General features: G+C 46.0%; 1 protein-coding gene across 4 annotated transcripts in view; it reads right to left on the bottom strand.

The window, feature by feature from the left end:
• FOXA2 (forkhead box A2) overlaps window positions 1-25,334 on the bottom strand; it is a 67,552-nt gene that overhangs the window by 23,307 nt on the left and 18,911 nt on the right. For 3 of the 4 annotated variants that reach the window (XR_003037795.2, XR_003037792.2, XR_003037794.2), the window contains exon 3: window positions 7,867-8,021. The gene's annotated coding sequence lies outside the window, so the exon portion shown is untranslated. Of the gene's footprint in view, window positions 1-4,556; window positions 7,269-7,866; window positions 8,022-25,334 lie in introns of those variants that run through there. The other variant, XR_003037793.2, reaches the window with a different exon arrangement.

Genomic DNA, 25,334 nt, shown 5'->3' on the forward strand with positions numbered 1-25,334 from the left:
GCTCACCTCTGGGACTAATTAGCACCCCTCCTCCCCCAGAACTAAATTAGTGCCACCAGAAATAAAGACGATGCGGGTAGAGGGTGGAGAACAAAGCACTTCCCAGGGACTGGAGGTTATGCTCTGGGCCTGAGGCTGGGAAAGCGAACCAAGGGGCCATGTGACCTGCAGAACTGGGGTCCAGCTCTGGGAATCCTGCCCTGGGGAGCCTCGATGGGAGGCTCCTCACAGCATCCTCTGAGAAGAGCACTATGAGCCCACACCCGCATGCACACAAGCACCCTGCCTTCACACCGCGCTGTGGGGGTGGACCGTGTTCCCCTCGAGGACTCCACACACCCAGAGCCAGGTAGGGGAGCCCTCATCCAGAAAAGAGGAACATGATCTGACAGATCAAATCTTTCGTTGCCTCCACAAGTCCCCCAGCTCTAAAAAGCCTGCCTTAATTCTAAATCAACGTCTTATTATATCTGGGCTTGATACCTTTGAGGAGAAAAGAACGCTTTTGAGAAGTCTGGGGACCTGAGAAGCTCTCTCCTCTTTTCCTAACCATGGGAGTCTGGGCTTCCCTCCAAGTTCCCCATTTCCTAGCTATGTGGCCTAATCCAGGTGCTCGCCCTCTCTGGGCTTCAGTAGCATCCCATGAAGGTCAGAAGCATCACAAACAAGGTAGCTTAGCATTGAGTGCTGAGTCGTATAAAGTCCATGATGACGTGCCTCTTGGTTGGCCCCTCACTTCTGAAGCATCTCTACAAAGATTCTGAAAGGCACTCATGTCTCAACTCACACAGTCAGACATGGACAGGCTCAGGCCTCCCAAGGCTGCCCTTTTCGCATCCTTCTTAGCATCCCCTGATGACCGACACTCAGGCTCACTCCAGACTCATGGGAGAACTGCCCACATGGTCCAGCCTCTTGGAGTGCAAGCTACTGGCCAACTCAGCCCATGGAGCAGGGCCTTAGGATTTGACTGGCAACACGAGAGAAGACAGGGTGGATGAGTTTAGAGGGAGAGGAAGTGAGTTCACATTGCACCCTAGGTGGCCGTGGGCTGGGGAGGGCAGGGGTCCTGTGCACAGGTTACATTTACACCTGGAGTTTCAAGGAAGGGTTGTCCTTGGAGATGCTGACTGGGCAGATGTCTGCAAGTAGCTTGAGGAACCTTCAGTGGGGACGTTAGGAGTCACCAGACAGCTCATGTATATAGGCCTTTCCTGCTGCCTGACGTTGGTCACGTTGCTCAACCACTTGAGCCCCACTCAGTTTGCTCATCTGTTGAGGGAGAGTCAGGGCCCTTGTGACCTTATTCAGGAATGAAATGAGTACAAACAGGCCTAAAGGCTCATAGTAGGCAGGACAAGCACTCCAGAACCTTCTCTGCCACTAGGAAAGGAGAAGGGGGGAGTGGTGCTGAGGGGAGGGGCCAGGAACAGCCCCTGGTGAGGGAAGGGCTGAGGAAGGGTCTTCAGAAAGGAGGGAATCTCTGGAACACAGTGGGGAGCCAAGTGAGGGGCCTCTGAAGCATGACCCTGGACCATTTCACAAGATCCAGGGAGGAATCAAGGAGGGATCCACAGGTGAGACAACCCAGAGGCCACTGGCATCACTGGTAGGTGGGTGGCTGCAGTGGGGAGAGAGAGACCAGAGGGGCAGAGGGAGATGACGGCTCAGCTGGAAAAAAGAGGAAGCAGGCCGTCCTGAGAACAGTTAAAGCAGCTGTGCCAGTGAAACCCGTCAGTTCGTGTGATACAATGCATCCAGGGGAGTCTTGTGCTTGTGGTACAGCTGGGCAAACCGAGGCTCGGAGAGGCTGGGAGACTCATTCAAGATCTGCCCCTCCTCTCTGTCCCCTGCACCATCGCTCAGTTCTGCAGCCCTCACTTCCTGCCTGGATTTGCCACGTCTCCTAACCACTCTCCCTGCCCCATCGGACCTCCTGCGATTTGTCTTCCGGCCAGATGTCCAGGTGCTTTTTCTAAAATTCTGCACTCCTCGCTTAAGCCCCTGCCCTGGTTAACCATTACCTTTGAGATAACATCCACATTCCTCACCACCCAATCCTGGCCCCTTTCTCATCCATCCCCCCTGCCTCTCAAGTCTCCTCCCTCCACCCTCTGCCCCAGACTAACTGGATTGCTCGAGTCGTCAACGTAATTACAAAAACAGCGTAGACTCCTGGGCTCTCACTAGGGACTGCACAAGTGTCTCTCTCCTTCTTTGCATCCACCTGAGATGGACAAATTATTCATCCCTCATAAGTGAGGCAGCTGACGTTAAAGAGGCTGAGTCACTTGCCCAGAAACTGGTTTGTCAAACCCAGGTCTCAGTAGCTCTAAGACCCATGCTCTTCACCATCAGGCTCCAGGAAACCGGCTGACTGCACCGTGTGGACCACCTTCCATGTCCTTCCCCAGCCCCACCCAGGCAGATGCCTTCTGGTCTGAATGCAAGGCTCAGCCCTCTGGAAAGCCAGGTGGAGCTCTGGCTCCCAGGATGGCTCCAGTGGCTCAGAAGACTTCCCTTTATCATACTCCTTTCAAGTGATGATCCCATCTTCTGTAGGATGCATCCTGGGCTTAATATTATCTCTTCAGGAAGAGAGAACTCCCACCATGGGAAATGGACACATCCTCAAGCCTGTCTCACACTACACACACACACACACACACACACACACACACACCAACTCCCATGCAAACAGCTAAGTCATTTTCTGGGAGCCTGTCTGCTTTGGTCCAATTCCTGATGCTACTAGGCTGGGCCTATGGAGGGATTTTTATCCCATTTTGATACCCTTGATACATGGTAGAAGCTCCATGGATGAAACTTGAGGGAGTAAATAACGAAGAACAAGAAAAACAGCTAGTCTTTTTTTTTTTTTTTTGAGAACTTACAAAACACCAGGCATCAAGCTAGGCATTTGGCATGGATTATCTTATTTTGATTGCTGACAATAAAAACTATGAGATAGGGAGTTTTCTTATTTACAGTTTATTGATGTGGAAACAAAAAATCAGAGAGGTTAAGCATGTCACTTAAAGTCCCACAGCTACAGTGATAAAGGATTGAGATTTTTAAACCAGTTTGGCTGATGTCAGAGTTTGAGGTCTTAACCTTGGGCTGCCTTTCCAGAGCATGAAAACTTTTTACTGCTCCTAGGAAATGCCATTCAGTCCCCCACCTCCCTCCTTCCTGTCCCCACCCCTAGGTCAAACCCACCAAGATCATGTCATACTGTTTTCTTTTCTCAGTGTTTCTCTTAAAAAAAAAAAATCACATACAACTATGACAGTAATTTAAGCATGGGGCTTCCCTGGTGGCTCAACAGTAAAGAATCTGCCTGCAACACAGGAGATGTGGTTCAATCCCCGGGTTGGGAAGACTCCCTGGAGAAGGGCATGGCAATCCAACTCCAATATTCTTGCCTGGAGAGTCCCATGGACAGAGGAGCCTGGAGGGCCACAGTCCATGGGGTAGCAAAAGAGTCGGACACAACTGAGCAACCAAACAACAGCAACACATACATAACTTGTCCAGTTTGAAAAACAGTAAAATTAGTACGTCCTTTGACCTGGATGCCATGATTTCAACCTATTCAATAACTGAGACACGCTGTTATGTCTTATGCATATGTCTTATGCTTCTTTCAACTGAAGATTCTATTATATGTGAAATGTAACCTTGACGTAATAGTGTCTTTGCAGGAAGACAAAAACCTCACATGGTAAATGCACACAACACTAACCCCTCCCTCACGACATGTATAAAAATAAACTCAAAGTGGATGACAGAACTAAACATAAGATTATAACACTTTCAGGAAAAAAGCAAGTCAGAAAGCATTTGGGATCTTGAATTAGACAAGTATTTCTTAAACATGACATCAAAAATACACAGGAAAAAACACATGAAAAAAACTATAAATTGGACTTCACCAAAATTAAAAAGCAAAACTATTCTTAAAAAAACACTGTTCAGAATTCTTGGGTAGTCCAGTGGTTAGGACTCAGCTCTTTCATTGCTATGGCCTGGTTCAATCCCTACTCAGGGAACTAAGATTTCACAAGCTGTGAGGCTCAGCTAAAAAAAAGGCACTGATAGGAAAATGGAAAGACAAGACCCAGACTTGGAGACAACATTTGCAAAACATGTATCAGATAAAGGACTTGTTATGTTTAAAAAAAAAAAAAAAAACATTTTAAATTCAAGAAAAAGAAAATAATCCAATAAAAAAAATTTTGACCAGACACTTCACCAAAGAAGCTGTATGGACAAATCATCATATGAAGAAATGTTGTTCATCATCATTTGTCATTAGGGAAATGCAAATTTAAACCACCATGAGATACTAATATACCCATATTAGAATTTCTATAGAATACTGACCTTCATGTATTGCTGGTAGGAGTGAAAACTGGTATAACAACTTTGGAAAACAGTTGGGGAGCTCCCTAAAAAGTTAAACATATGCTTACTATATGACCCAGAAATCTTCCTCCTAACTATTTACCAAGGAGAAATGAACACCTATGTCCACACAGAAACCTGGACATGAATGTTTATAATGGCTTTATTCATAATAGTCCTAAACTGAAAACAACACAAATGTCCTTTAAATGAAGACTAGGTAAACATCCTGTGGAGCATCCCTGCCATGGGTACCACTCAGCAGAAGGGACTGATGACTAATACACGTGAGAAAGGGGATTCATTTCAAAGGCATGCACAGCGCAGAAGCCAGGCACAGAAAGGCAACACGATCTAATTCCATCTCTGTGACATTCTGAAAAAGGATGGAGGATTCTGAAAAACTCTAAGGATAGAAAACAGATCCTTTATTGCCAGTGACCGGGAGGGAAGGTTTGACTACAGAGAAACACAAGGGCACTTTTTGTGGAGCGTTCTGTATCTTGATTTTGAGGTTTTTATATGACAGTATGTGTGTGTGTGGTCAGTCGCTTAGTCATGTCCGACTCTTTGCAACTCTATGGACTGTAGCCCACCAGGCTCCTCTGTCCATGAGATTTTCCAGGCAGTAATACTGGAGTGGGTTGCCATTTCCTCCTCCAGGGTATCTTCCCGATTCAGGGATCAAACCTGCGTCTCCTGCCTTGGCAGGCACATTCTTTACCACTGAGCCATCTGGGAAGCCCACATGACACTATGCGTGTGTCAAAACTCTGGGAACTGTACAATAAGAAGGATGCACTGAAGTGTATGTGAATACCTCAATAAAAAAGGAATTCCTGTTCAGAGAAGTCAGTGGTGGAGGAAAAACCAGGTGACAATGAGTTGAATATCTGCACTCAGGTAGATTTTCTATCAGGAGCTACTCTACCTGTGAAACAATTAGTTGCCTTTGACACAGATTTTAGGAGGCATCTGAAGTTCAGAAGCAATAGAAGGTAGAGAGTAGCCTCTTAAAATGAAGGAAATACAGTATGTCATCTTGTGATTATTTAATGGAGAAATAAATGGCAACTCACTTCAGTATACTTGCCTGGGAAATCCCATGGACAGAGGAGTCAAGTGGGCTATAGTCCATGGGGTAACAAAAGAGTTGGACACAACTTAGCAACTAAACAATAACAACAACAATGTATAATTTATGTTTAACCTCGTGAAGGCCAGCTTATCCAGATCTTTTCTGACCCTGAGGCTATGTGTTAGCCGCCCACCTCCAGGGTCCCTGAAAGTGCGGCGAGCATCCCTCCTATTTCTCTCCCCGGGGTGAATGTGGAAACAGGACAGTAGCCATGAAAGCAGGGACGTCCATCTATGTGGACAGCTTCCAGCCAGCCTCCTCTTTCAGGCATTTCTCAGTTGACGGAGAATAGATGCAAGGTCTGTGTTTCCATTTCCCAAAGCTTAGCGCTGGATGGAGGATCCACCTTGAGATTTGAGACCTCCCCTTCAGCAGACATTGCCTGTGCAGGTGTCCTGGCCCTGTCTCTGTCCCTGCCATAGGCGTGGAGACCCAGCCACGCCTGCTAATCCAGCTGCACAAAAGCACAGTAGCTGCTAGGATACATCTGCCTGGCTTTCTTCCACCAAGAAAACATTCACACCCCAGGCTTCATTCTTAGAAAGTCCACAGACTTTTTTACTGAGAAAATAGATTCCAGGAAATTATACCTTCAAAAGCCTTTTCCTTTAGAAGAATAAGTCATTTGTGATCAAAATCAATACCAGCAATGCAGGGAGGTGGACCACTGTGTTCCTGAAGAGATGCTCTGGGCAGGATTTGATATCACCTGTGGGTACCCGGCAGATGAGCACAACCTGAATCTCATTATGAGGGAACAGGGAAAGATGAAAATAAGGATCTGTATTCTTCGAAACTGTCAATATCATGAAGCATAGAAAAGGTTCTAAAACTATTTCAGAGAAAGGAAATCACAGATGCATAGTATCATGTGCTGGGGATGGAGAATACCAAACAGTACGTTCTTGAGTCAAAATTACTGATTAAATCAGAACACTAATGGTAAATTAGGAAAAAACACTGATTGTCAACTGTGCTATGGTTATGCAAAAAATACTCCATTTCATAGAAAATAACACACAGAAATACTTAGGAGTAAATAGGAGACATTTGGTAGGGGAAAGTCATGCTGTGTGCAACTTACTCTCAAATGGTTTGGAAAAAAATAGTTCTTGAAATTATTTGCATTATTATTGCTGCTACCATTGGGATGATTATTATTGTCAAAATTATTAATAAAAAACTTTTAGGGACAGGGTCAGCCAGGCCAAAAAAAATAAAAGTTTTGAAAACGTTAACACAATGACTTGTCCTTAATGCAAGTCATTTTGAATATACATTAAACGCCATGAGCTTGGTTAATTGCAGAAGGTGGGAGGAGGAAGGATGAGAAATGTGGTTTTTCTGGGCCCTACAAAAACCCCCCGTAGACCAGATCCTTATGAAAATGTCAATTCTAAATATCACTTGACAGATGCTTTTCCCAGGTTTTTTACTGGGACAGGCGTCAGGCGCACTATCTCCTTCAGACAATGTCTTGGACCGTGTGGGGAGGCCCCTGCAGACACCCGCCTGCCAATCATTTCCAGCACCACCATTTCCATTTTCCCCCTAAATCCTCCAAAGAAGGACTGAATATTTACAGCCGTCATGTTAACATTTTCCCTTTTCCACTGTTTGGCTTGGCCGAGACATTTTTGGCTGCATCGATGACTGTGCTGGTCAGTGACCCAGGCAGTCCCACGAGGTCCTTCTTCTTCTCGTGGTCATCGTATTGCTCCTTCTTAGGGTGGGGGCGGGGGTGCATAGATTATAAGGAGGAAAAAGAAATGAACACCAGTCCCTTACTTTCATCATACATTGTGGTCTTGATAACATGTGTTATTAACAGAAGAGGGAGGAGACCTTGGCCTCGAGTTTGGGGGTATAGATAAAAAGCCTTATAGCAATCGCCAACTCTTAGAAGATTAACACACTAAAAGTGCAATTATTACACCCACAAAATCATTAGGGACTGGATGGATCTCCTCCATGTGGTGACTCAAGGACCCAGGCTCCCTGATGCTGATGTCATCAGCACCTCCACATATCCTGCACCAGTGCCCTGCTGGGGAAGAAGGGAGGTGCAAGAGGAGATTTATGAAGAAGTCCAGTGGCTCACATCACTTTAGTCCACTTCACACAATCAATAATCTATCATCGATATCTGCACTCCTCTCCTGAGACACAGGATCTCCTTCCCTCCCCTAGAACCTGGGTGGGCCTTTATAACTAACACGGCAGACATGATGGTAACAAGTGACTGTGCATGACTTCTAAGACTAGATGATAAAGGCAGCACAGCTTTAGCTTGCCTCACTCTCTGTGTCTCTTGGGCTCACCTCAGACACCAGCAGCCATGCTGGGAGGAAGTCCCGGCCGCATGGAGATGCCCTGTGTGTGCATTCCAGCTGAACAGTTCCCCAGCCACCAGCTGGGATCAGCTGCTAGACCAGTCAGCAAATGAGCCATCCATTGTCCTTTGCAGAATTTTGACCTGTGAAAAAAAATGAGACATAAAATCTTTTTGTTATTGCTTAAAGCCACTAATTTTGGGCGTTACTTGTCACACAACTGTAGATAACTAACACAATGAGCATGTTGCCAGTCTCTGCCATGATTCTCAAGCCTCTCTGCATGGTTACTCATCAGGACTCCATGACTACCAGCCAAGGGAAAAATTACTGCAACCATGGTAACCTCCACCACCATCACTATTGTGTCCATAGGGCCTTAGTAAGAAGTGTAGATGTCCGACCGGAAAGAGGAAATTGTGGAAAATTTTGCCAAGGCCATTCAGGCAAGATTGAGAGAACTTACTGGTGACACACCCTGCGACTGGCAACCACAGAATGGAGGTGGTATTACCATCCTAGTCCTGAAGGGACAATGTGGGGACTGGTTAGTGGAATCTGATATAACCTCTAAGTATAGAGAACAGATCAGCTGAGAGGGATTGAGACTTTCAGAATGCAACCACCGTCAAATGGAGGCCCAGCAAAGACAGAGAGAGCTAGGGGAACAAACACCCAAAGTCTCTCTCCTCTCATGCTCTGATTTTTCATTGATATTTCCTATTGGATGAACTCAACAGAAAAAGAACAAGCAACCTGGCTGAACAGTCAATAGGGTCAGCCTCCCAGGGGATGGAGCAGGATGAGAAGGTTAGGGAGTAGATCTGGAGGGGGGAATGCAAATGTCATGTACATGAACCATCAGCCCCACCGTCTTCCTCCCATCAGCCCCACCATTATCACCCCCAGCATCACTACCATTACCACCATCACCCCCATCATCACCACCACCATCTTCATCATCATCTTTCAGTTCAGTTCAGTTCAGTCGCTCAGTCATGTCCGACTCTTTGCGACCCCATGAATCACAGCACGCCAGGTCTCCCTGTCCATCACCAACTCCCAGAGTTCACTCAGACTCACGTCTATCAAGTCAGTGATGCCATCCAGTCATCTCATCCTCTGTTGTCCCCTTCTCCTCCTGCCCCCAATCCCTCCCAGCATCAGAGTCTTTTCCAATGAGTCAACTCTTCACATGAGGTGGCCAAAGTACTGGAGTTTCAGCTTCAGCATCATTCCCTCCAAAGAAATCCCAGGGCTGATCTCCTTCAGAATGGACTGGTTGGATCTCCTTGCAGTCCAAGGGACTCTCAAGAGTCTTCTCCAACACCACAGTTCAAAAGCATCAATTCTTTGGCGCTCAGCCTTCTTCACAGTCCAACTCTCACATCCATACATGACCACAGGAAAGACCATAGCCTTGACTAGACGGACCTTTGTTGGCAATGTCTCTGCTTTTGAATATGCTATCTAGGTTGGTCATAACTTTCCTTCCAAGGAGTAAGCATCTTTTAATTTCGTGGCTGCAGTCACCATATGCAGTGATTTTGGAGCCCCCAAAAATAAAGTCTGACACTGTTTCCACTGTTTCCCCATCTATTTCCCATGAAGTGATGGGACCGGATGCCATGATCTTCGTTTTCTGAATGTTGAGCTTTAAGCCAACTTTTTCACTCTCCACTTTCACCTTCATCAAGAGGCTTTTGAGTTCCTCTTCATTTTCTGTCATAAGAGTGATGTCATCTGCATATCTGAGGTTATTGATATTTCTCCCGGCAATCTGGATTCCAGCTTGTGTTTCTTCCAGTCCAGTGTTTCTCATGATGTACTCTGCATAGAAGTTAAATAAGCAGGGTGATAATATACAGCCTTGGCATACTCCTTTTCCTATTTGGAACCAGTCTGTTTTTCCATGTCCAGTTCTAACTGTTGCTTCCTGACCTGCATACAGATTTCTCAAGAGGCAGGTCAGGTGGTCTGGTATTCCCATCTCTTTCACAATTTTCCACAGTTTATTGTGATCCACACAGTCAAAGGCTTTGGCATAGTCAATAAAGCAGAAATAGATGTTTTTCTGAAACTCTCTTGCTTTTTTGATGATCCAGCGGATGTTGGCAATTTGATCTCTGGTTCCTCTGCCTTTTCTAAAACCAGCTTGAACATCAGGAAGTTCACGGTTCACGTATTGCTGAAGCCTGGCTTGGAGAATTTTCAGCATTACTTTACTAGCGTGTGAGATGAGTGCAATTGTGCGGTAGTTTGAGCATTCTTTGGCATTAGTACCTCAAATGTGCATACTACTTCCGGATTTACAAAATAATTCCTCATACTTTCTCTTGTTCATTCCCAGAAGGTCACCCCTGTGGGATCCCCTGCATCTAGCAGAGGGTTTGGTCCATAACTGGTGTTTAGTTCAATACTGCAAATACCAGCATATCCGGTCTACTGAAGGATTTCAGAATCACAGGCACAGAGAGTAACATCCCAAGACAAATATGTCAAGTATCACAAGAAAGACACAAAGTGTTAGGAAGGTTTGATTAAGAAAGACTCATGGGGGTGGTAATGCCCGAGACTGGTCCTCGGTGTGAAGCAGATCTCATCAGGAAGAGAGAGAGCTTCCATGTCCTGACAGCCACATGAAGGAAAGATTTAAAGGTGAGGAAATAGAAATCATGTTCTGGGAAGAGGAAATACTTCCATTTTGCTGGATCATGGAATCTACAGAGGTAAGACCTAAGTTACAAAATTGAAAAAAAGTGAAGTGATCATATTGGGATAAGTCACAAAAGCCAAGAAACACTTACATTGAGTACATCAGGTGCTGGGGAATCAGGGATGGTTTTTGAGCAGAGAAAGAAGCAATCTAACTGCCCTTTGGAGAATTCGGTTTACAGTGGTGGGAGGATAAGTGGAGCGAGTGCATAAATGAGGTGGGGAGATGACCCACGGGGCTGCCCTCACTTCAGAAGCAAGCCTCTTGCTAAGGGAACAAGAGCAGAAACAGAAGAAAGGGTGCGGCCACACACTGACAGGCTGAGACGGAGAGGGTGAACAGTGCTCTTCTACATCAGGCACAAGGGACTCCATAGTTCAACATCATGCTTTTTAATTGAGTGACTGCTGTGTGCCAGGCACTGCCCTTGACTCTGTGGACACAGCAGGAAGCCAGATACATTAGGCATCTCCCTTCTCCCCTGGATTCAGTAAGAGAAAAATAATGCCCTCAGATCAAGCAGGAAATTCAGGACTAAGAGATGGCATATGTGCTCTCCTTTACCTGGAATAGCCTTCATCTCTTCTCCTTTGCCTAGAAAACTCCTATACATCCTTCAAAACCACCTGGAACTCCCCAACAAATGAAACACTTGTCTCTGATTCTTTCCACTATACTTTTCTCAGTCTTTTGACATCTTCCTTCTCAGATAACTAGGATTTCAAAGGTTTCAGAAAAGCTTTTATAATTACAATAGATTGTGAAAGGTCTCTTGGAAGTTGTGTTAAAACTCTAGTAAGTTTTAATGTGTAAGACATATAAAAAGCGAGTTTGGGATTATCTTTCAGAGCATATTTGCAAAGGGAAAAGGCAGCTTCAGTGAGCTGTGTTGGGGAAGGAGGGGTAATGTGATAACTCACTCATCTTCCTATACCACCTACCCAGTCCTCTCTACAACCCCTCACACTCCATCCCAAGGTACTTAAGCCAGCAAGAGGCACCATCGGCAGAGTTCTAGTCTAGGTAAACCACAAATGTGCTCTAGTCAGTGGTATTTTTAAAACCAAGAAATACAAGTGCATTTATTGGGGAGGGGGGGAAAGGCAGAGCATTTGAAAGTGGGCATCTCCCAGGAATCTGCCAATGGGCACACAGCTACTTGGGCATCTCTACCCATACATGACAGGACAGGATGGGCTGGACTTAGGGTTGGGTAGGGGAGGTGGTCACAGGCGTTTACTTTGCAATTGCTATTGGACACTTTCTGTCCTCAACTCTAGGCTGAGGGCTGCAAGGCATAAGGTGAGGGAGACAGCCCCAATTCTAAAATGCTCATGTTCTCATGCAAGAGAGAAAACTCCTGTAAATGAAGTTAACTCGTAGTTGTTACATGCCAACTGCCCAGTACAGCAGGAGAGGTGAGCCCTCACACCTGGCGGACTCAGAGTCGTGTTTCCACCAGGTGCCCAGTGAAGGGTGGGTAAACCATGTTGATGATGCCAGGTGAAGCAGTCTGCGTCTGTGGCTGTAAGTAAGCTGGGTCCTGGCTTGCAACAGGAAGAACCAGCCTCTTCCCCCAGGAGAAAGAACCGGGAAGATACAGAACTCAAAGGAAGGATGACGTCAATAAGAAGGTTAATGTAGAGTCTTCATGCTGGGAAATGAGGCTGAAAGAGTCATTTGAGATCAGATGGAGGCTGGTGGAGAAATAGTTCAGAATTTTGTCCTGTAAGAAGCAGGATGGCTGAGCTCAGGAGTGGGGAGGCTCAGTGATACTTCCTGGATGCCAGTCCACAAAGCAAAAGATGCTGGGGATGCCAGCCCAGAGGTGAGACAGGAGAGCCTGGATGTATGTGTGGTGAGAATGGAGAAGCATATCAACGAGAGATGAGGCTTCATGAAAGAAGAGCAGGCAAGAAATACTGTGCCTCAGGAAACATGGAAACAGTGCACGTGAGGTGATGATGGAGCCTCCAAGTGAGGCTGTCTGGTAGCTGAAGAGGTGAGACTACAGAGGTCAGGAGGGAGGCAAGCTGGATCCTGAGAGGAGGGACGTCTATGGGGAGGTGATGGTTGGGATGAAGAGGAGAATGAGCGGATAGTTATGGATGTGGCTTCAAAACCAGAAGACAGTCAGTAGCTGCATCACCATGGGAGCCAGAGAGAGAGAGAGTGTCAAAAAGTGAATGGTGTTCACTGCTGTCACAGACAGCATCCCAAGGGGGACAACCATCAGACTGGTGTTCAGGGGTCACCCCCTGAGGGTACTCTGTTAGTAAACAGAACCGCAGGGAATGAGGAAAAGCATGAGAAGCAAGGCCGTTGCTGCATCACCTACTGAGGACTTGAGCCAGATCAGCAGTCACCCTAAGGAGGGAAGAGGACGAGAATCCAGGAGAGTGTGGGGCCCAAATGGACAGGAAGATGACCAACCTAGAACCAGTCTACCTCTGACATTAAACTTCCAGGAGATTTGGGGCAAATGTCATAATGAATGTGAGCCCCAATTTTTCCATTTTTTATTAATATTTTGGAAATGTTCAAACACCTTAAAAAGAATAGTATATTCCATCACTCTGTTCCTACAATCACTGACCCACAACCAATCCCAATTTACCCTTACTTCATCCACCTTCTTTCCCAATTGGTTCATCTGGAAGTTAGGTCTAGATCTAACTCCTTCTAAATCACTCCCTTCCTTGATTAATTCTTTGAATGCCACTTGAAAAGATAAAGGCTATTGTTCAGTTGTGTTTGACTCTTTGCGACCCTATGGAAACCATTGCTACATCTAAACAGTTAGCAGTAATTCCTGAACAGCCCAGACATGTTTGAATTTCCCCACTTATCTCATAGCATTGGAGGAGGAAGAAGTGCTTTATCCCAGTGAAAATCCAAACAATGTCCACCCATGGCATTTTGCTAACGTATGTTTTCAGTTTCTTTTAAGTTCACTCTTTTACTTTTTTTCTCTTTTTGATGGTTATTTTTTGCAGAAACAGGTAATATGTCCTCTTTCCTGACACAGGGCTTCACTGACTGCACCCGCATGGTGCCATGTTAGGGGCTTTTCTGACCCCTGCTGTGTCTCCTGCCAGCTAGAAGTTAGACCCAGAGGCTCGATATGGCTCACATTCGACTTGTTTCTCTCACATCACATTGATGTGGATCCAACGTCCTGTGACCTCTGTCTCCATCCTGCTCTGATTGGTGTGTGGATTAAGGCAGTCCACCCCATCTGTCCATTGTAAACCCCTGGTACTTTTTGCCACATTAGCAGAAAAATACAAGTTCTTTCTTTCCTACAGAACATCTAATTCTATTTTGATCAGCAGAAAAAATTAAAGACTCCAGATACAGTAGATCAGCACATATAAAACATCAATATTTCCTAAGTATAAAAATTGTGTTCATGACAAATTCGATTTTTCCAAAATGAAAGCAATATTTAGAATGTGGCCTGTCACAGACATTGATGCACTAGGTGTGAAATGCTTCATGAAAAGTATGATGTGGTACTTCCCTGGGGGTCTAGTGTTAAGACTATGTGCTTCCAAGCCAGGGTGTGCAGGTTCCATCCCTGGCCAGAAAACTGAGGTCCTGTATTCTGCAGGATGCAACCAAAAAAAAACACGAAAAAGTACAATGGTAACGAGGCGGAAAGCATCTGGTGCAAAACGCCCCCCGCCACTATGCACTGACACAAATTCTAGGGACCAACTGCTGGTAACAACATAGGTGGTGCCGGAAGCTGGTTTTCTTCTCCATCAAGATTTTCCTTGTCATACAGGACCTAGACTACGGTGCTGGCAGAGAGAATGGAAAAGTCATGAAAAATGTGACCTTAGGAAAGAAGAGCTAACAGGATTTGGTAAATAATTAAAAAGGGGGAGAGACGAGATACTGCTCATACCTTGATCAGTGAAATCTTAAGTAACAAAAGAATGTAAATTGGAAATTTCACAAGGACATGGAAACTGCTCCCTGGTTTAAGCCAATGGATGTCCCCAGCTGGTGAGACTCTGACTTTGCAGATAACAGATCCTCAGATTGCCCCCAGAAATGTCCCTGGGCTATCAGAATCCACCTTTTCATCCCTGGATTCATCTTAGAAAACTGCTAATACGTAACAAGGAGTTCCATCAGCTAGGGGATATTCTAAAGCACTGGGCCATGTGCCAGACAGCATTTTAGGGGAGTTAAGTATTTACCTATTTATCTGAAAAGTACCCAAATGCTTCAGATCCTGAATAATGAATGGTTAAGGAAATATATGGGGGTTGGAAGAGCTGCTGACACCCTTGCACATATAAAGAGTTCTGTAGAGTAAGTAAAAACTGTAGGTCCTTCTATGTAATCAATGCTATCAGTGGTTTAGCAATGGCAGAGCCTGCAGGGCAGAAGCTTGAGGACAGACAGTGTGGAGGGCACACCCAGGAGCCCACATTTGGGTCCCCAAAATGAGGAAGAAATAACAGAGAAGAGATGTTGAAATGTAGAAAATAAAAGTGTGAGGGACTGCCCTGGCAGCCCAGTGGCTAAGACTCTGTGCTTCCACTGCAGGGGGTGTGGGATCGATCCCTGGATGGGAAGCTATTAATAAGATCCCACAATCCCACGTGCCTCACAGTGCAGCCAAAAAAGTGAAATGAAATAAAACATCACACTGAGAAACCACTCAGAGCTGCATCTGGCCCCAGGACTTATTAGAAGCGACACGTCAAAATAAAGCATGTAGAAGTCAGCAGATTAGTGACAGTACCCGCCCCCCCCCAAGCCTGTCATTAAACCTATTTATCAGTGGACATTCCCAGACCACAAAACAACCATCAGCCAACCATTTCTCACCCACCAAGGTGCAAAATGACCCTTGATCCAGGGCAAGGGTCTCACCCCTCCCAGCCATCTCCCTAAGATGAGACCTAACCACAGATGCTGGCATCGACAAGGGACGGCCCTTGTGGGCACACGGAAGAAAGTGTCTACCACAACAGCAGTGCAGGCAGGAGGCTGATGCCTGAGAAGAGCCAGCCCCAGATGACCTGGCCCTCTCAGGGGCCAGCCTGCTGTTGAGAGGCCCGAGCTCAGTCCAGAGGGTTCCTGGGCTCTGGCCCAGAAGGAGTCAGTAGTTCCTGTGAACATTCTGCAGAGGTGATGAGGAAAACCTAGACACCTCTTCTCTGTTTAGGAGGAAGCAGTGGAGGCCTCTGGGCCCAGAGCTGGTGGCTGAAGATCATGGTCACTGTGGGAAAAGCAACTGTGTAGGGTGTGGGGGGGATGGTGATCCTGGGAGACTTGTTGGCCAATGGGACTTGAGCGCTTGCCCCTCCTGGTCCTTGAACCTCACTTGAGACAAATTCTTAAGATAATCATAAAAACCATAGCAACCTGACGCTGGGAGAGATTGAGGGCAGAGGAGAAGGGGGAGATAGAGGATGAGATGGTTGGATGGCATCACCAACTCGATGGACACGAGTTTGAGCAAGCTCCGGGAGACAGTGAAGGCCAGGGAAGCCTGGCGTGCTGTAGTCCATGGGGTCCCAGAGAGTCGGACATGACTGAGTGACTGAACAGCAACAAAAAACAATCTTGTTGATGTTGGGATTTGCACGAGGGGTAGGGCAGGAAAAACAGCTTCAGTGTCTTTCTCAGAGCAGGTGAGAGGACAGGAGGGCTGCCTAGTGACTCTCCAGTGCTAACTGCTCCATCCTCTCCTGCCCTGTGTTTCTAGAACAAGAAAGAGACCTGAAACATCAACATCACTCATTTCAAGGAAATTTGTCGTTTAAACATCTGACTGTAAAATTGTTTTTGTTTTATTCTCTGACAGAGAGAGAGAAGCCGAGGCCAAAAGAGAGGAGTTGGCATTTCCAATCTTTTCAGGGCAGCGAGGCTGGATCTGGGAGCAGCTGGAGTCAGTCCTGCATCACGCAGCAGTGCAGAGATCACTGTTTGGAGAGCACGTGACAGGACACTTCCAAGGCAGGAAGACTCTGGGCTTGTGATGGAAGGGTGAAATGAAGGGAATGGTGAACGGTCTCCTGTGTTGTCCCTTGAACCCAAACCAACTGGAGGGCACGAGTGAGCCCGGGGAGGGGCGTGAGGATCACGCTGTCTGCTGGAAGCAGGAGGCATGTGTATGTGTGTATCTGTGTGTGTGTGTGTGTGTGTGTGTGTGTGTGGAGATCCCAAGAAGCGGGCAGAGTGAGGACCAGGAAGATGAGGCAGGGAGAAGGAACAGCCCTGGGCTGGTCATGGCCTCAGGCAGCAGGGGCTCTGTCTGCTGGAACCCTGCTTAGAGCAGAGTGGGGGCCTAAAGGGTTGTGCCCAGAGTAGCAGCAGGAGTCCCTGTCCCTCAGGGCCTGGGAAACAGCCGTGGGTAGAGATGGGGCCACCCTCTGACTTGCCGCTGGCCGGGCTAGGTCAGGTGGGCTTCCCAAGGTCAGAAATGCTATATCAATGGCAGCTGTAGAGTGACCCTTGTGGACGGACCTCCCCGGTCATAGTAGGGGTCAGTGGGGTGGTAAAGAGACTGTGAAACAGGCCCCAGAGAAGCCCCATGCCTCCCAGACCTGACAAAAAGTTCCCCTTTCTCACTAGACATGGAAGCCACTGATGGCCCACATTGGCCTGTGGCCCTGTCTCCTGCTACCCTGCCCTTGTCCACCAGGAAGGAGAGCCTGGAAGCCGTGTCCAGGGCAGAGCCTCTGCCCAGGAAGCCTGTGGCACCTCCCCGCCTGCCTGCCCCAATGTGAGGAGCCCAAGAGTCTATCCTTCTTAGATACAGAGCGTAGTGCGGACCCAGGGTTTTCAGAATTGACTCACACAGGCACATTTTCAAGTTGTTCTCTCTGACTCTGAGGGGTGAGGGTCATTACTTCTCCCTTCCCCTCTCAGACAGATTCCTTGGAAGGGAGTTTGAGCCTTCGGTTTCCCTCCAGAAATACTCCCAAAGGAGAGTCCCCACCCGCCCTGCCCCAGATCAGTGCCCAGGGCCCCTGAGCCCCAAAAAGGAAGGGTGTGGGGCGGGGAGAGGGCGTTCCTCTAGGCAGAGGGAGAGGGATCCGGGTCCTGCCCTCACTGTCCACCGCGCCTGGGGGGCGTAATGGGGCCGCCGAGTTTCCGTTTCTTTGTTTGCGGGCCTGTGACCACGAAGGTGGGAGCCAGGACCCAAAAAGTATAGAAGCCTCCAATTTCCTTCTCAGCTCCCCAGGTGTGGCGAGTGAGACCGTCACCGCCTGGCTCGTCTTTACTGCCTTGGACACTTCTTTTTCAAATAACTGTTGGCCCTTTCTTCGGGATCTGTATGATAACACGTCATTGTACAAAGTTCTTTCCCCAGAAGACACGTCATTGACGTGATCTGGAACAGTCAGATCACAATTCAGAGATTTTAGTGTTCCCCCACCTCTGGCTCCCTTGAGGAGAGTCGAGTCAGGAGACCCTAAAGGACGTGGCCAGATCTTCCCCTGTTTTTCCTTCCCAAAGCAATTACAGAATGAGTTGTTTTATTTTGTTCTGTTTCTCATATACAGGCTTTCCAAGCCTTGGACCTTGGGCTGGCATTTTAATTAACCTGACCGCCTGCCTGACCCCCCCATCCCCACCCCTTTCCCCAGTGATTTCAGGAAGGGAAATAAAACAGCAACACTGCCTCCCCCGAACACAAGGCTGGGGTGATTGTCTTATCTGTTACAAAGGGAACACCAGCCCTCAGGATGGCGCTCCCAGCTCCCTAACTGGCCTACCCCCTCCCAGCACCTCCAGTCAATTTTGAAGTTTCCACTTCAGATAGAAATCTGTTGAGTTGGGGGAGGAATATTTCTTCTTTTAATAAGTAAAATAAAAATTTCCTCTGGATCAGCTTAGAGGCTCTCTTTTCTCATTCCAAGGTCGCTTTTATTCTGAGGTCAATACTACCTGTAAACCTTCATTTCCCAACAAGAATGCAAGACAAATACCTTCAGATTCCCAGAATCTGGCCTTGAAACCAACCTGATGTTTAAATCAGCATGGATATCCCTCTGTTGTGTCAAATCATAGTTTCCCCAGAGATATTGTGTTTCTTGTTTCTTTTCTAGTAAATTTTTATTTTTCACCCCAATATTCACAGCTTAAGCATTTTTATCCAGTTTAAACGATGGGGATTTAAATTGCTATTTTAGTGGAAGAGGCTTGATTAAAACCTGTGTCCTCATCAAATTATTGGACAGTGGTTCTTGGGCTCTGTTTACATTAGTGTCAACCTTAATTTAAATTCTGCATAACTATATTTGCTTCGCTAAATGCATTCACCAGGAACACACCACAAATTACTTTGCATTATGAGCAGACTGTCTTTGTCTATTGCAAAGTGTTTTGAAATTAGCACCATAAGTAACTAGCTGTAAGTGTCACTCGATCTCCTTAATGCCTCATTAATCAAACCCTGTGGCAGCTGGTGTGATGTCCAAGCCCATCTCATAGAAGATCAGTATCACTTGCTTCTTGCTCCTGACCACAGTCTTTTAAACCTGATTCATGACTTGTGCATCCTCCCACCCTCTCTGTGGCATTCTCCACCCTCAGACGTCCTCCAGCGAGGGCGGCTTTGCAAGGCAGACCAGTTCCCGAGTATTCTTTGCAGAAATCGGCAATAAAAAACCACTTCTCCTCTCGTGGAAACCCATGATCTCAAAAGGAAGAAGGTCATTTCCCTGTGTTGAATCTTTGTGGAACAAAGATTCAACATAATTTTCAGATCACTCTTAACATGCCATTCTGGAAAAAAATTCCCTGGACTAGTTTTTCTTTATAGCAAGAGTTAGAGAAACAAAACATATTCTCCCAGGAGACTGCCGTTTCCACCCTGGCCTCAGTTTTCAGAAAGATGGTATACATTTAGTCTAAGCACTTAACCAGGAGAGAACAATATATTTGTTCCTTTAAACATGGGGTGTGATTTCTGTCCTAAATACAAAATTTTAAAATTTGTACTTGCAAAGGAAATAAAAAACAACTCAGATTTGATATTTTTATTATAGTCCTTAAACAAAAAAGACTGTCATTCACACATACATGTTTATACAAAGTCATACCAAAAACGACATATGTTACAAGATTATTTTTTTTCGTCTATTGCTGGGGCCATCAAACATGCAAATACCTAAAAGAACACATGCCTGTTGTCCATCCCCTTTCCCTGCATTGCACACAGGCTGGAACACACACACACACACACACACACACACACACACACACATCTACACACAAACCCTTTTCACTAAATTTGATCTCCTTGGTGTTAAAACTACTTCGCAGCTCTACTGGACAAAGGCCTCCCACAGCAAATCCTGAGTAAAGTGGGCAGTCGCTGAGTATGTGGGTGGGCAGGGTCACTCTATCCCGCGTGGCCCTGGCCATGGCCGTGGGGCTGAAGCGAGGGACCCCGGCTAGACACAGGTGCTCTGTTTCCTGCGGGGCCACCTGTGAGGTCGGTCTTTGGGAGCTGCGTCTCGATGGACAGCCTTTGGTTTCATGGCCTTCCCTTCTGACAATCCAGCAGGAAAAATCCACAGCAGGGTTTTTTCCTACCGGTTTTGTCAGTGTGAAACACACACACACACACACACACACAGGATTGAAACTTCGTATTTCCTGCAAGTGGCTTTCTGGTCTGGCATTTTGTGCAATTTTAGTAAACTATTAATTTTCTTTGGGGTTACACTTTTTGCCTTTTCACCTTACAAAGCCTTTCAAGCTAAATAAACCTTATTAGAATAGAATGCAGCCTTGTCGCCCAGTTCCCAAACCAGCGTTTGTGGCAAAACCCACTGAGTTTGAACACACTGATGGGGCAGATCTTAACTTTAAAACCAACCTAATGTAAGTCATACTTTATGTTTATTTTTATATTATTATCACGTCTACTTTCTCTTATAGTATTTAAAATAGGCTCTGACTTTAAAAGAGCAAATGGGAAAGAACATTTCAATCATATCTTAGGAGACATTTACTTGGATTAAAGGAGTAATTTACAGAAATTACAAACATGTTTTATGTCCCATCACCAGCTCATCCTGTTCTCTCTCTGCTTATGGCAACCTCTATTCACTAGGACTCTGAAAAGATTAAGTGTGGAAAGGAGGAGTCCAAAATGATTTTCAGAAGTGACGAAATCATCATTGAACAATTTCAAAATGGCTAATTCAAAACTTCCCCTTCTTTTCAGCAGCTGTAAGAATGTGAGTGTTTAAATCAAAAATTTTACCCCCCTCCCCTTCCCTGTTTTACACACTCACCTCCTCCCCTTTCGTTCCCCCAAAGGCAACATTTTGGCTTGGCAACCAATACAAGTCACTGAACCCTTCCATTGAAATACTCCACAAAGATCCTGCCTGATCACAGCTTGGATTTCAGAAAGAAAGAAAAAACTCAGGAATTCGGACACTGGGCATGTCACAGTCCCCCGCTCCATTCTGCCCTTCCCTCCCTCACTGTCCTCTGTGAAAGAAAAGACAGCCACGCCTCACCCGTTACAGTAAAGACACCCCGAGATTTAGGGGGATGAGTGCAGCCTTACTTAGCTGCAAGGCTGCAGCTGTGCTCTTATCTGGCCAAAGGAGCCAAGAGACAACAAAAGACTGCAAAGAAGGGATGGTGGCTGCATGGGAAAGCCACCAGCCCCGCATTGTGATGCCCTTCTGCTGAGCAAATAGTTCAAACTGTTCATTCCCATCTCCTATTCTCTCCCTGGTACATTGTTTGTGCCCTTGCATTTCATTCGGCAAGGAAGGTTGCTCTCTGGGCCTATAAGCAAACAGTCCAGAAAAGAGCTAGCCATCCCCTTCTCTTCCCCGGAGAACTAGCATTTTTATTTCGGCTCCAAGCTGTCAAAGACCTGGAGAGTTTATGTCAGTGTCCTGAATTAATTGCTTTAAGCTGGAGCAGGCTCCACGGGCTACCAAATGTCCAAGAGATGTTTATTAATAATGCTTCCTTCAGGATTCTGGCTCCAAGCTGTCCCTTGGTGGTAGCCTTTATCCGGCTGCCACCTTCTCCCCCCTGGCCTCTTGGTGCTGGGGTGGTGGCGCAGCCAGTGGTAGAGTGGCTTGCCTCTTTTCCTGTCATTGTGACAAAATTTAGAAATGCCTGGAGTGAAAAAATATCCACCTGTGTATCAGGATATGTGTGATGGTTATCTTTGTCCTGGCCCCAGGAAGCTGCCAGAGTTACAGAAACTGCATGAGCGACTTCGAAGTGGCCCAGTACAAGCTCATTTAGCCCATACAATTAACAGAAGCAGTCAGAGAAATTATCTCCCCCTGCCCCCTCTTCTCTTCCTCCCCCAAAAGAAAATTCAGTGAGGCTGACAACTTGATGTATTTTGAAGTTTTCCTGGTACCAAATAAAAAAAAAAAAGCCTCTTTAATAGAATGAAATAATAAACCAATTTATATACCGATATAAGACCAGGATCGCGAGTGCCATTGTGTAATTTTCCACTTGACTTTTCATTATCTACCTGAACAAAATCAATCTATATGTATGGGATCAGCATACAATTCCGGAGATAAAAGCTGAAAATAAATGTGCTTTGCATATCCCAGAGATAAAAGACACAGTCCTTCGGACAGCCTTTTCTTCTCCAGCATATGTATTTATAAAATAAATCGTCTGTCAAGGAAAAAAAACTGAGACATAGTGGTGTATCTGCAGTGTGGACTCTTTTGCTGGAAATATTGATCCTGCAAATGAGCGCTGGTTAATAAGTGCCCTGTCAATGATAGCGGGTCTACCCGAGTGCCGGCTGGGTCAGCGCTGCTCCCAGCCAAACTGCCCCACCACCAAAAAAAAAAAAAAAAAAAAGAGAGAGAGGAGAGACTTCCCCTATTAACACGGATTTAAGGCTAAGGACTTCAAGGGCCTTCTGAAGCCTCTCCACAGAGACAAAGCACATTGAAAAAATAACAGTTAGAAAACCCCCCTGAAGCTTGTGAGGGACCCTCAGTCTTCAAAAAAGAAGTTGAGTTCCATCCTTTTTTTGTGGGGGGGACTTTCTTTACCCTAAAACCTAGAAATGGAGCTAAGGGCAATACAGCCCTGTCCACACTGGCCTCCCTTGGGTCATGGCCAGTCCCTCCCTCTGGGGATGCATCCTCATCAGCACTGCAAGTGTGTGCCGTGCTGGGCAGATGGCAGAGGCATCCAGGCATGTGCCCATCAGGTTCTGGGCTCCTTGGGGCACAAGCACCCCCCTGGGGGAAGTTCACGGGGCTTGTTTCCAGGCTGGCCACTCTTGTCTCTTCTGTGAGGCAGTGGCCAATTGCCCATGCTTTATTGGCCAGCGAGGAAACCCACGAGGCATGGGTCCTGAACCACTTTTTCCCCCAAACAATCACTCTGAGCTCGTGGACTTTATCTGGTCATTGAGAAGTAATGATGCCTTCAGCCAAGGACTTAGACAACTTGCTGCTCATCGTTCTTCATTCATCAGAAGCTTTAGTAACTTTGGGGAGGTTAAGCGTCTATTTGGGCAACTTTAATGTTTTATGTTTTTGTATCTTGGTGCTGACTAGTTCTGGCGGTTGTTGGTCTGGTAGTTTGGCCCAAGTCTGCAAATTGTGATTTTCATGCATCGCTTCCCTTGTGCCGAGAGCTCATATTCACGTCTAGAACCCACCTCACTCCCCAGACCCTCATGGGGAACTGTGGGGTAAGGTCCCCAGGAGCAGGCTGACGGCAGGGTTATGCACTTTTAGGAACTCTCCTGTGAAGGTCGGAGTTCAGCACCAGGAGAAGCTTGTGTGCTTTCAGGCATGTGGACCACTTAGGAGCACAAGCATCCTCCCTCCAGCCCATCTTTTTGTCCCAGTACCTGCGAATAAGCAAATCTACAGAAAACAGAAGAATACAGTCAAAGAGGGTTAGGCTGTCGTTAGAATCTCGTTTGAAAAGTAAACCGCATCCTGATGGCCTATTTTGAAAAGTCCCTATATTTTCATTACAAAGTTGATGGCTTTTATGTCCAGAGTATTCAGCCTCCATGAACTCAAGACATGTTTTGTCCACTGTTTAATTATTCCATGATCCACACATTTAATCTGCATACTGGAGAAGCTATACTGGTAACATGTGAGCTTCATCCACCAGGTGAAAAGTCCTGTAGGAGTTTTGTAGCCCCCACCCCCAACAACCTCCCAGAAGAAAGAGGACATAAACAGCAGGATGTTTCTACACCAAAAGGCACATTTACCCATCCTGCATAACTGTCTCCCAGCATAAGCAGGGTCCTGACCCAGATCCAAGCTGCAGCCGCTGTTTTTGAAACAAGTATTGGCTAGAGAGAAGAAACTGAGTTTTTCCAAAGGTATTTGTAGTCATCGTGTCAGTGGTATCCTGGTTTGATGTCATTCCCCAAGAAAGAAAAATGGACAGTCAGAAGTCCAGTAAATGTATTTGGGTGGACACATTCAGATAAACAGAACCAGATGTCAGCGTCAAATGTCAATGTCAAATGTTTGACGCCAGATGTTAGCATCAAATGTCTCTAGTGCTGACATTAAAAAAAGAAAAAACCCATATATCAAGCAGTTAAAATATGTAAAGGAGATGAAGGATGTAACTAAATTTAGGCAGAGGGTGAACACGTGCCCCTCTTGGTCTTCTTGGGGGTCAGTTAACAGAGGAGGATGAGCCCTCAGCCCCCAGCTGCTGCTCAACCCCTCTGGAACCTAGGAAACTGAAGACATTATATGTGAAAAAGTGCAAGCTGGCCTGATTGTATTTATCTGCCTAGGAATCCTAAGTTAAATCACTTTGCCCCTCAATAGTTGTCTCATTCTTTCCTTTCAGTGAGCCAACAGCATCTTGACAAAGAACCAAAGTGATCTCTTGGTTATCTCTTGAACTCCACCCAAACCAACAGACACAAAGGCAAAGGCCCGGTGCAGCCCTTCCCACCAGGCTTGATGGAGAAATAAAGAGCCCATTTCCAGATGAAACACTACAATGGCATCCTGCCCTGTGGATGAGGTACTTACCTTTTCAAGAATGGCCAAATGGGAATATGTTTCAATGTTGTGTTTTGTTTTCTTTCTTCCTTCTTCCTGCCTTCTGTTTTGGAGGGCAGGGGAAAACTGATGATGGGAACTGGATGAAGCATGGCCCTGAATCAGAATCTCTTGCATACCCCTGTAGCACCTTCCATTTGAGTGCAATCAAGATAGAACCCCTCCTCCAGGCTCTATGAATTGTCAACACCGAAATCCATTCAGAAGGCGGTGAGACCCAAAAATGAAGCCAGGAGAGAGGGCTCTGCCATGCTCTAAAGATGCCGCAAACTTTTCCACAGCACTTAAAATGCACTTCAAGTGGTCCCAGAGCAAGAGGGTTGCTTTTTGAAATGAGAAGAAAAATAACTATAAGTTATCCATGGTGACAGTTTGAAAAATGAATGAAATTTTCTAGTGCCTACTGTCATTGTGAAAAAAATTACTGGATTATGACACTACACAATGCTAAAGAGACATGTATAATTTCTTGTGTGTCTCATAGTCTACAGCAAGTTGTTGGAAACATTTTTAAATGTGAAGAACCAGATGAAAAATCTCTATAATTAAATTAACATCTGACCCAGAAAGTGTTGCCTTAATCATAGGATATATTCAAGAAGATGGATTGACACTCTATATGTGTGCCAACTTTTCTTGACTTGAAATGTTTTCTTTTCTTAAATTTAATTTTATTTTTAATTGGAAGA

This window comes from Bos taurus, chromosome 13 (genome assembly GCF_002263795.3).
Source record: "Bos taurus isolate L1 Dominette 01449 registration number 42190680 breed Hereford chromosome 13, ARS-UCD2.0, whole genome shotgun sequence".
NCBI lineage: Eukaryota > Metazoa > Chordata > Mammalia > Artiodactyla > Bovidae > Bos > Bos taurus.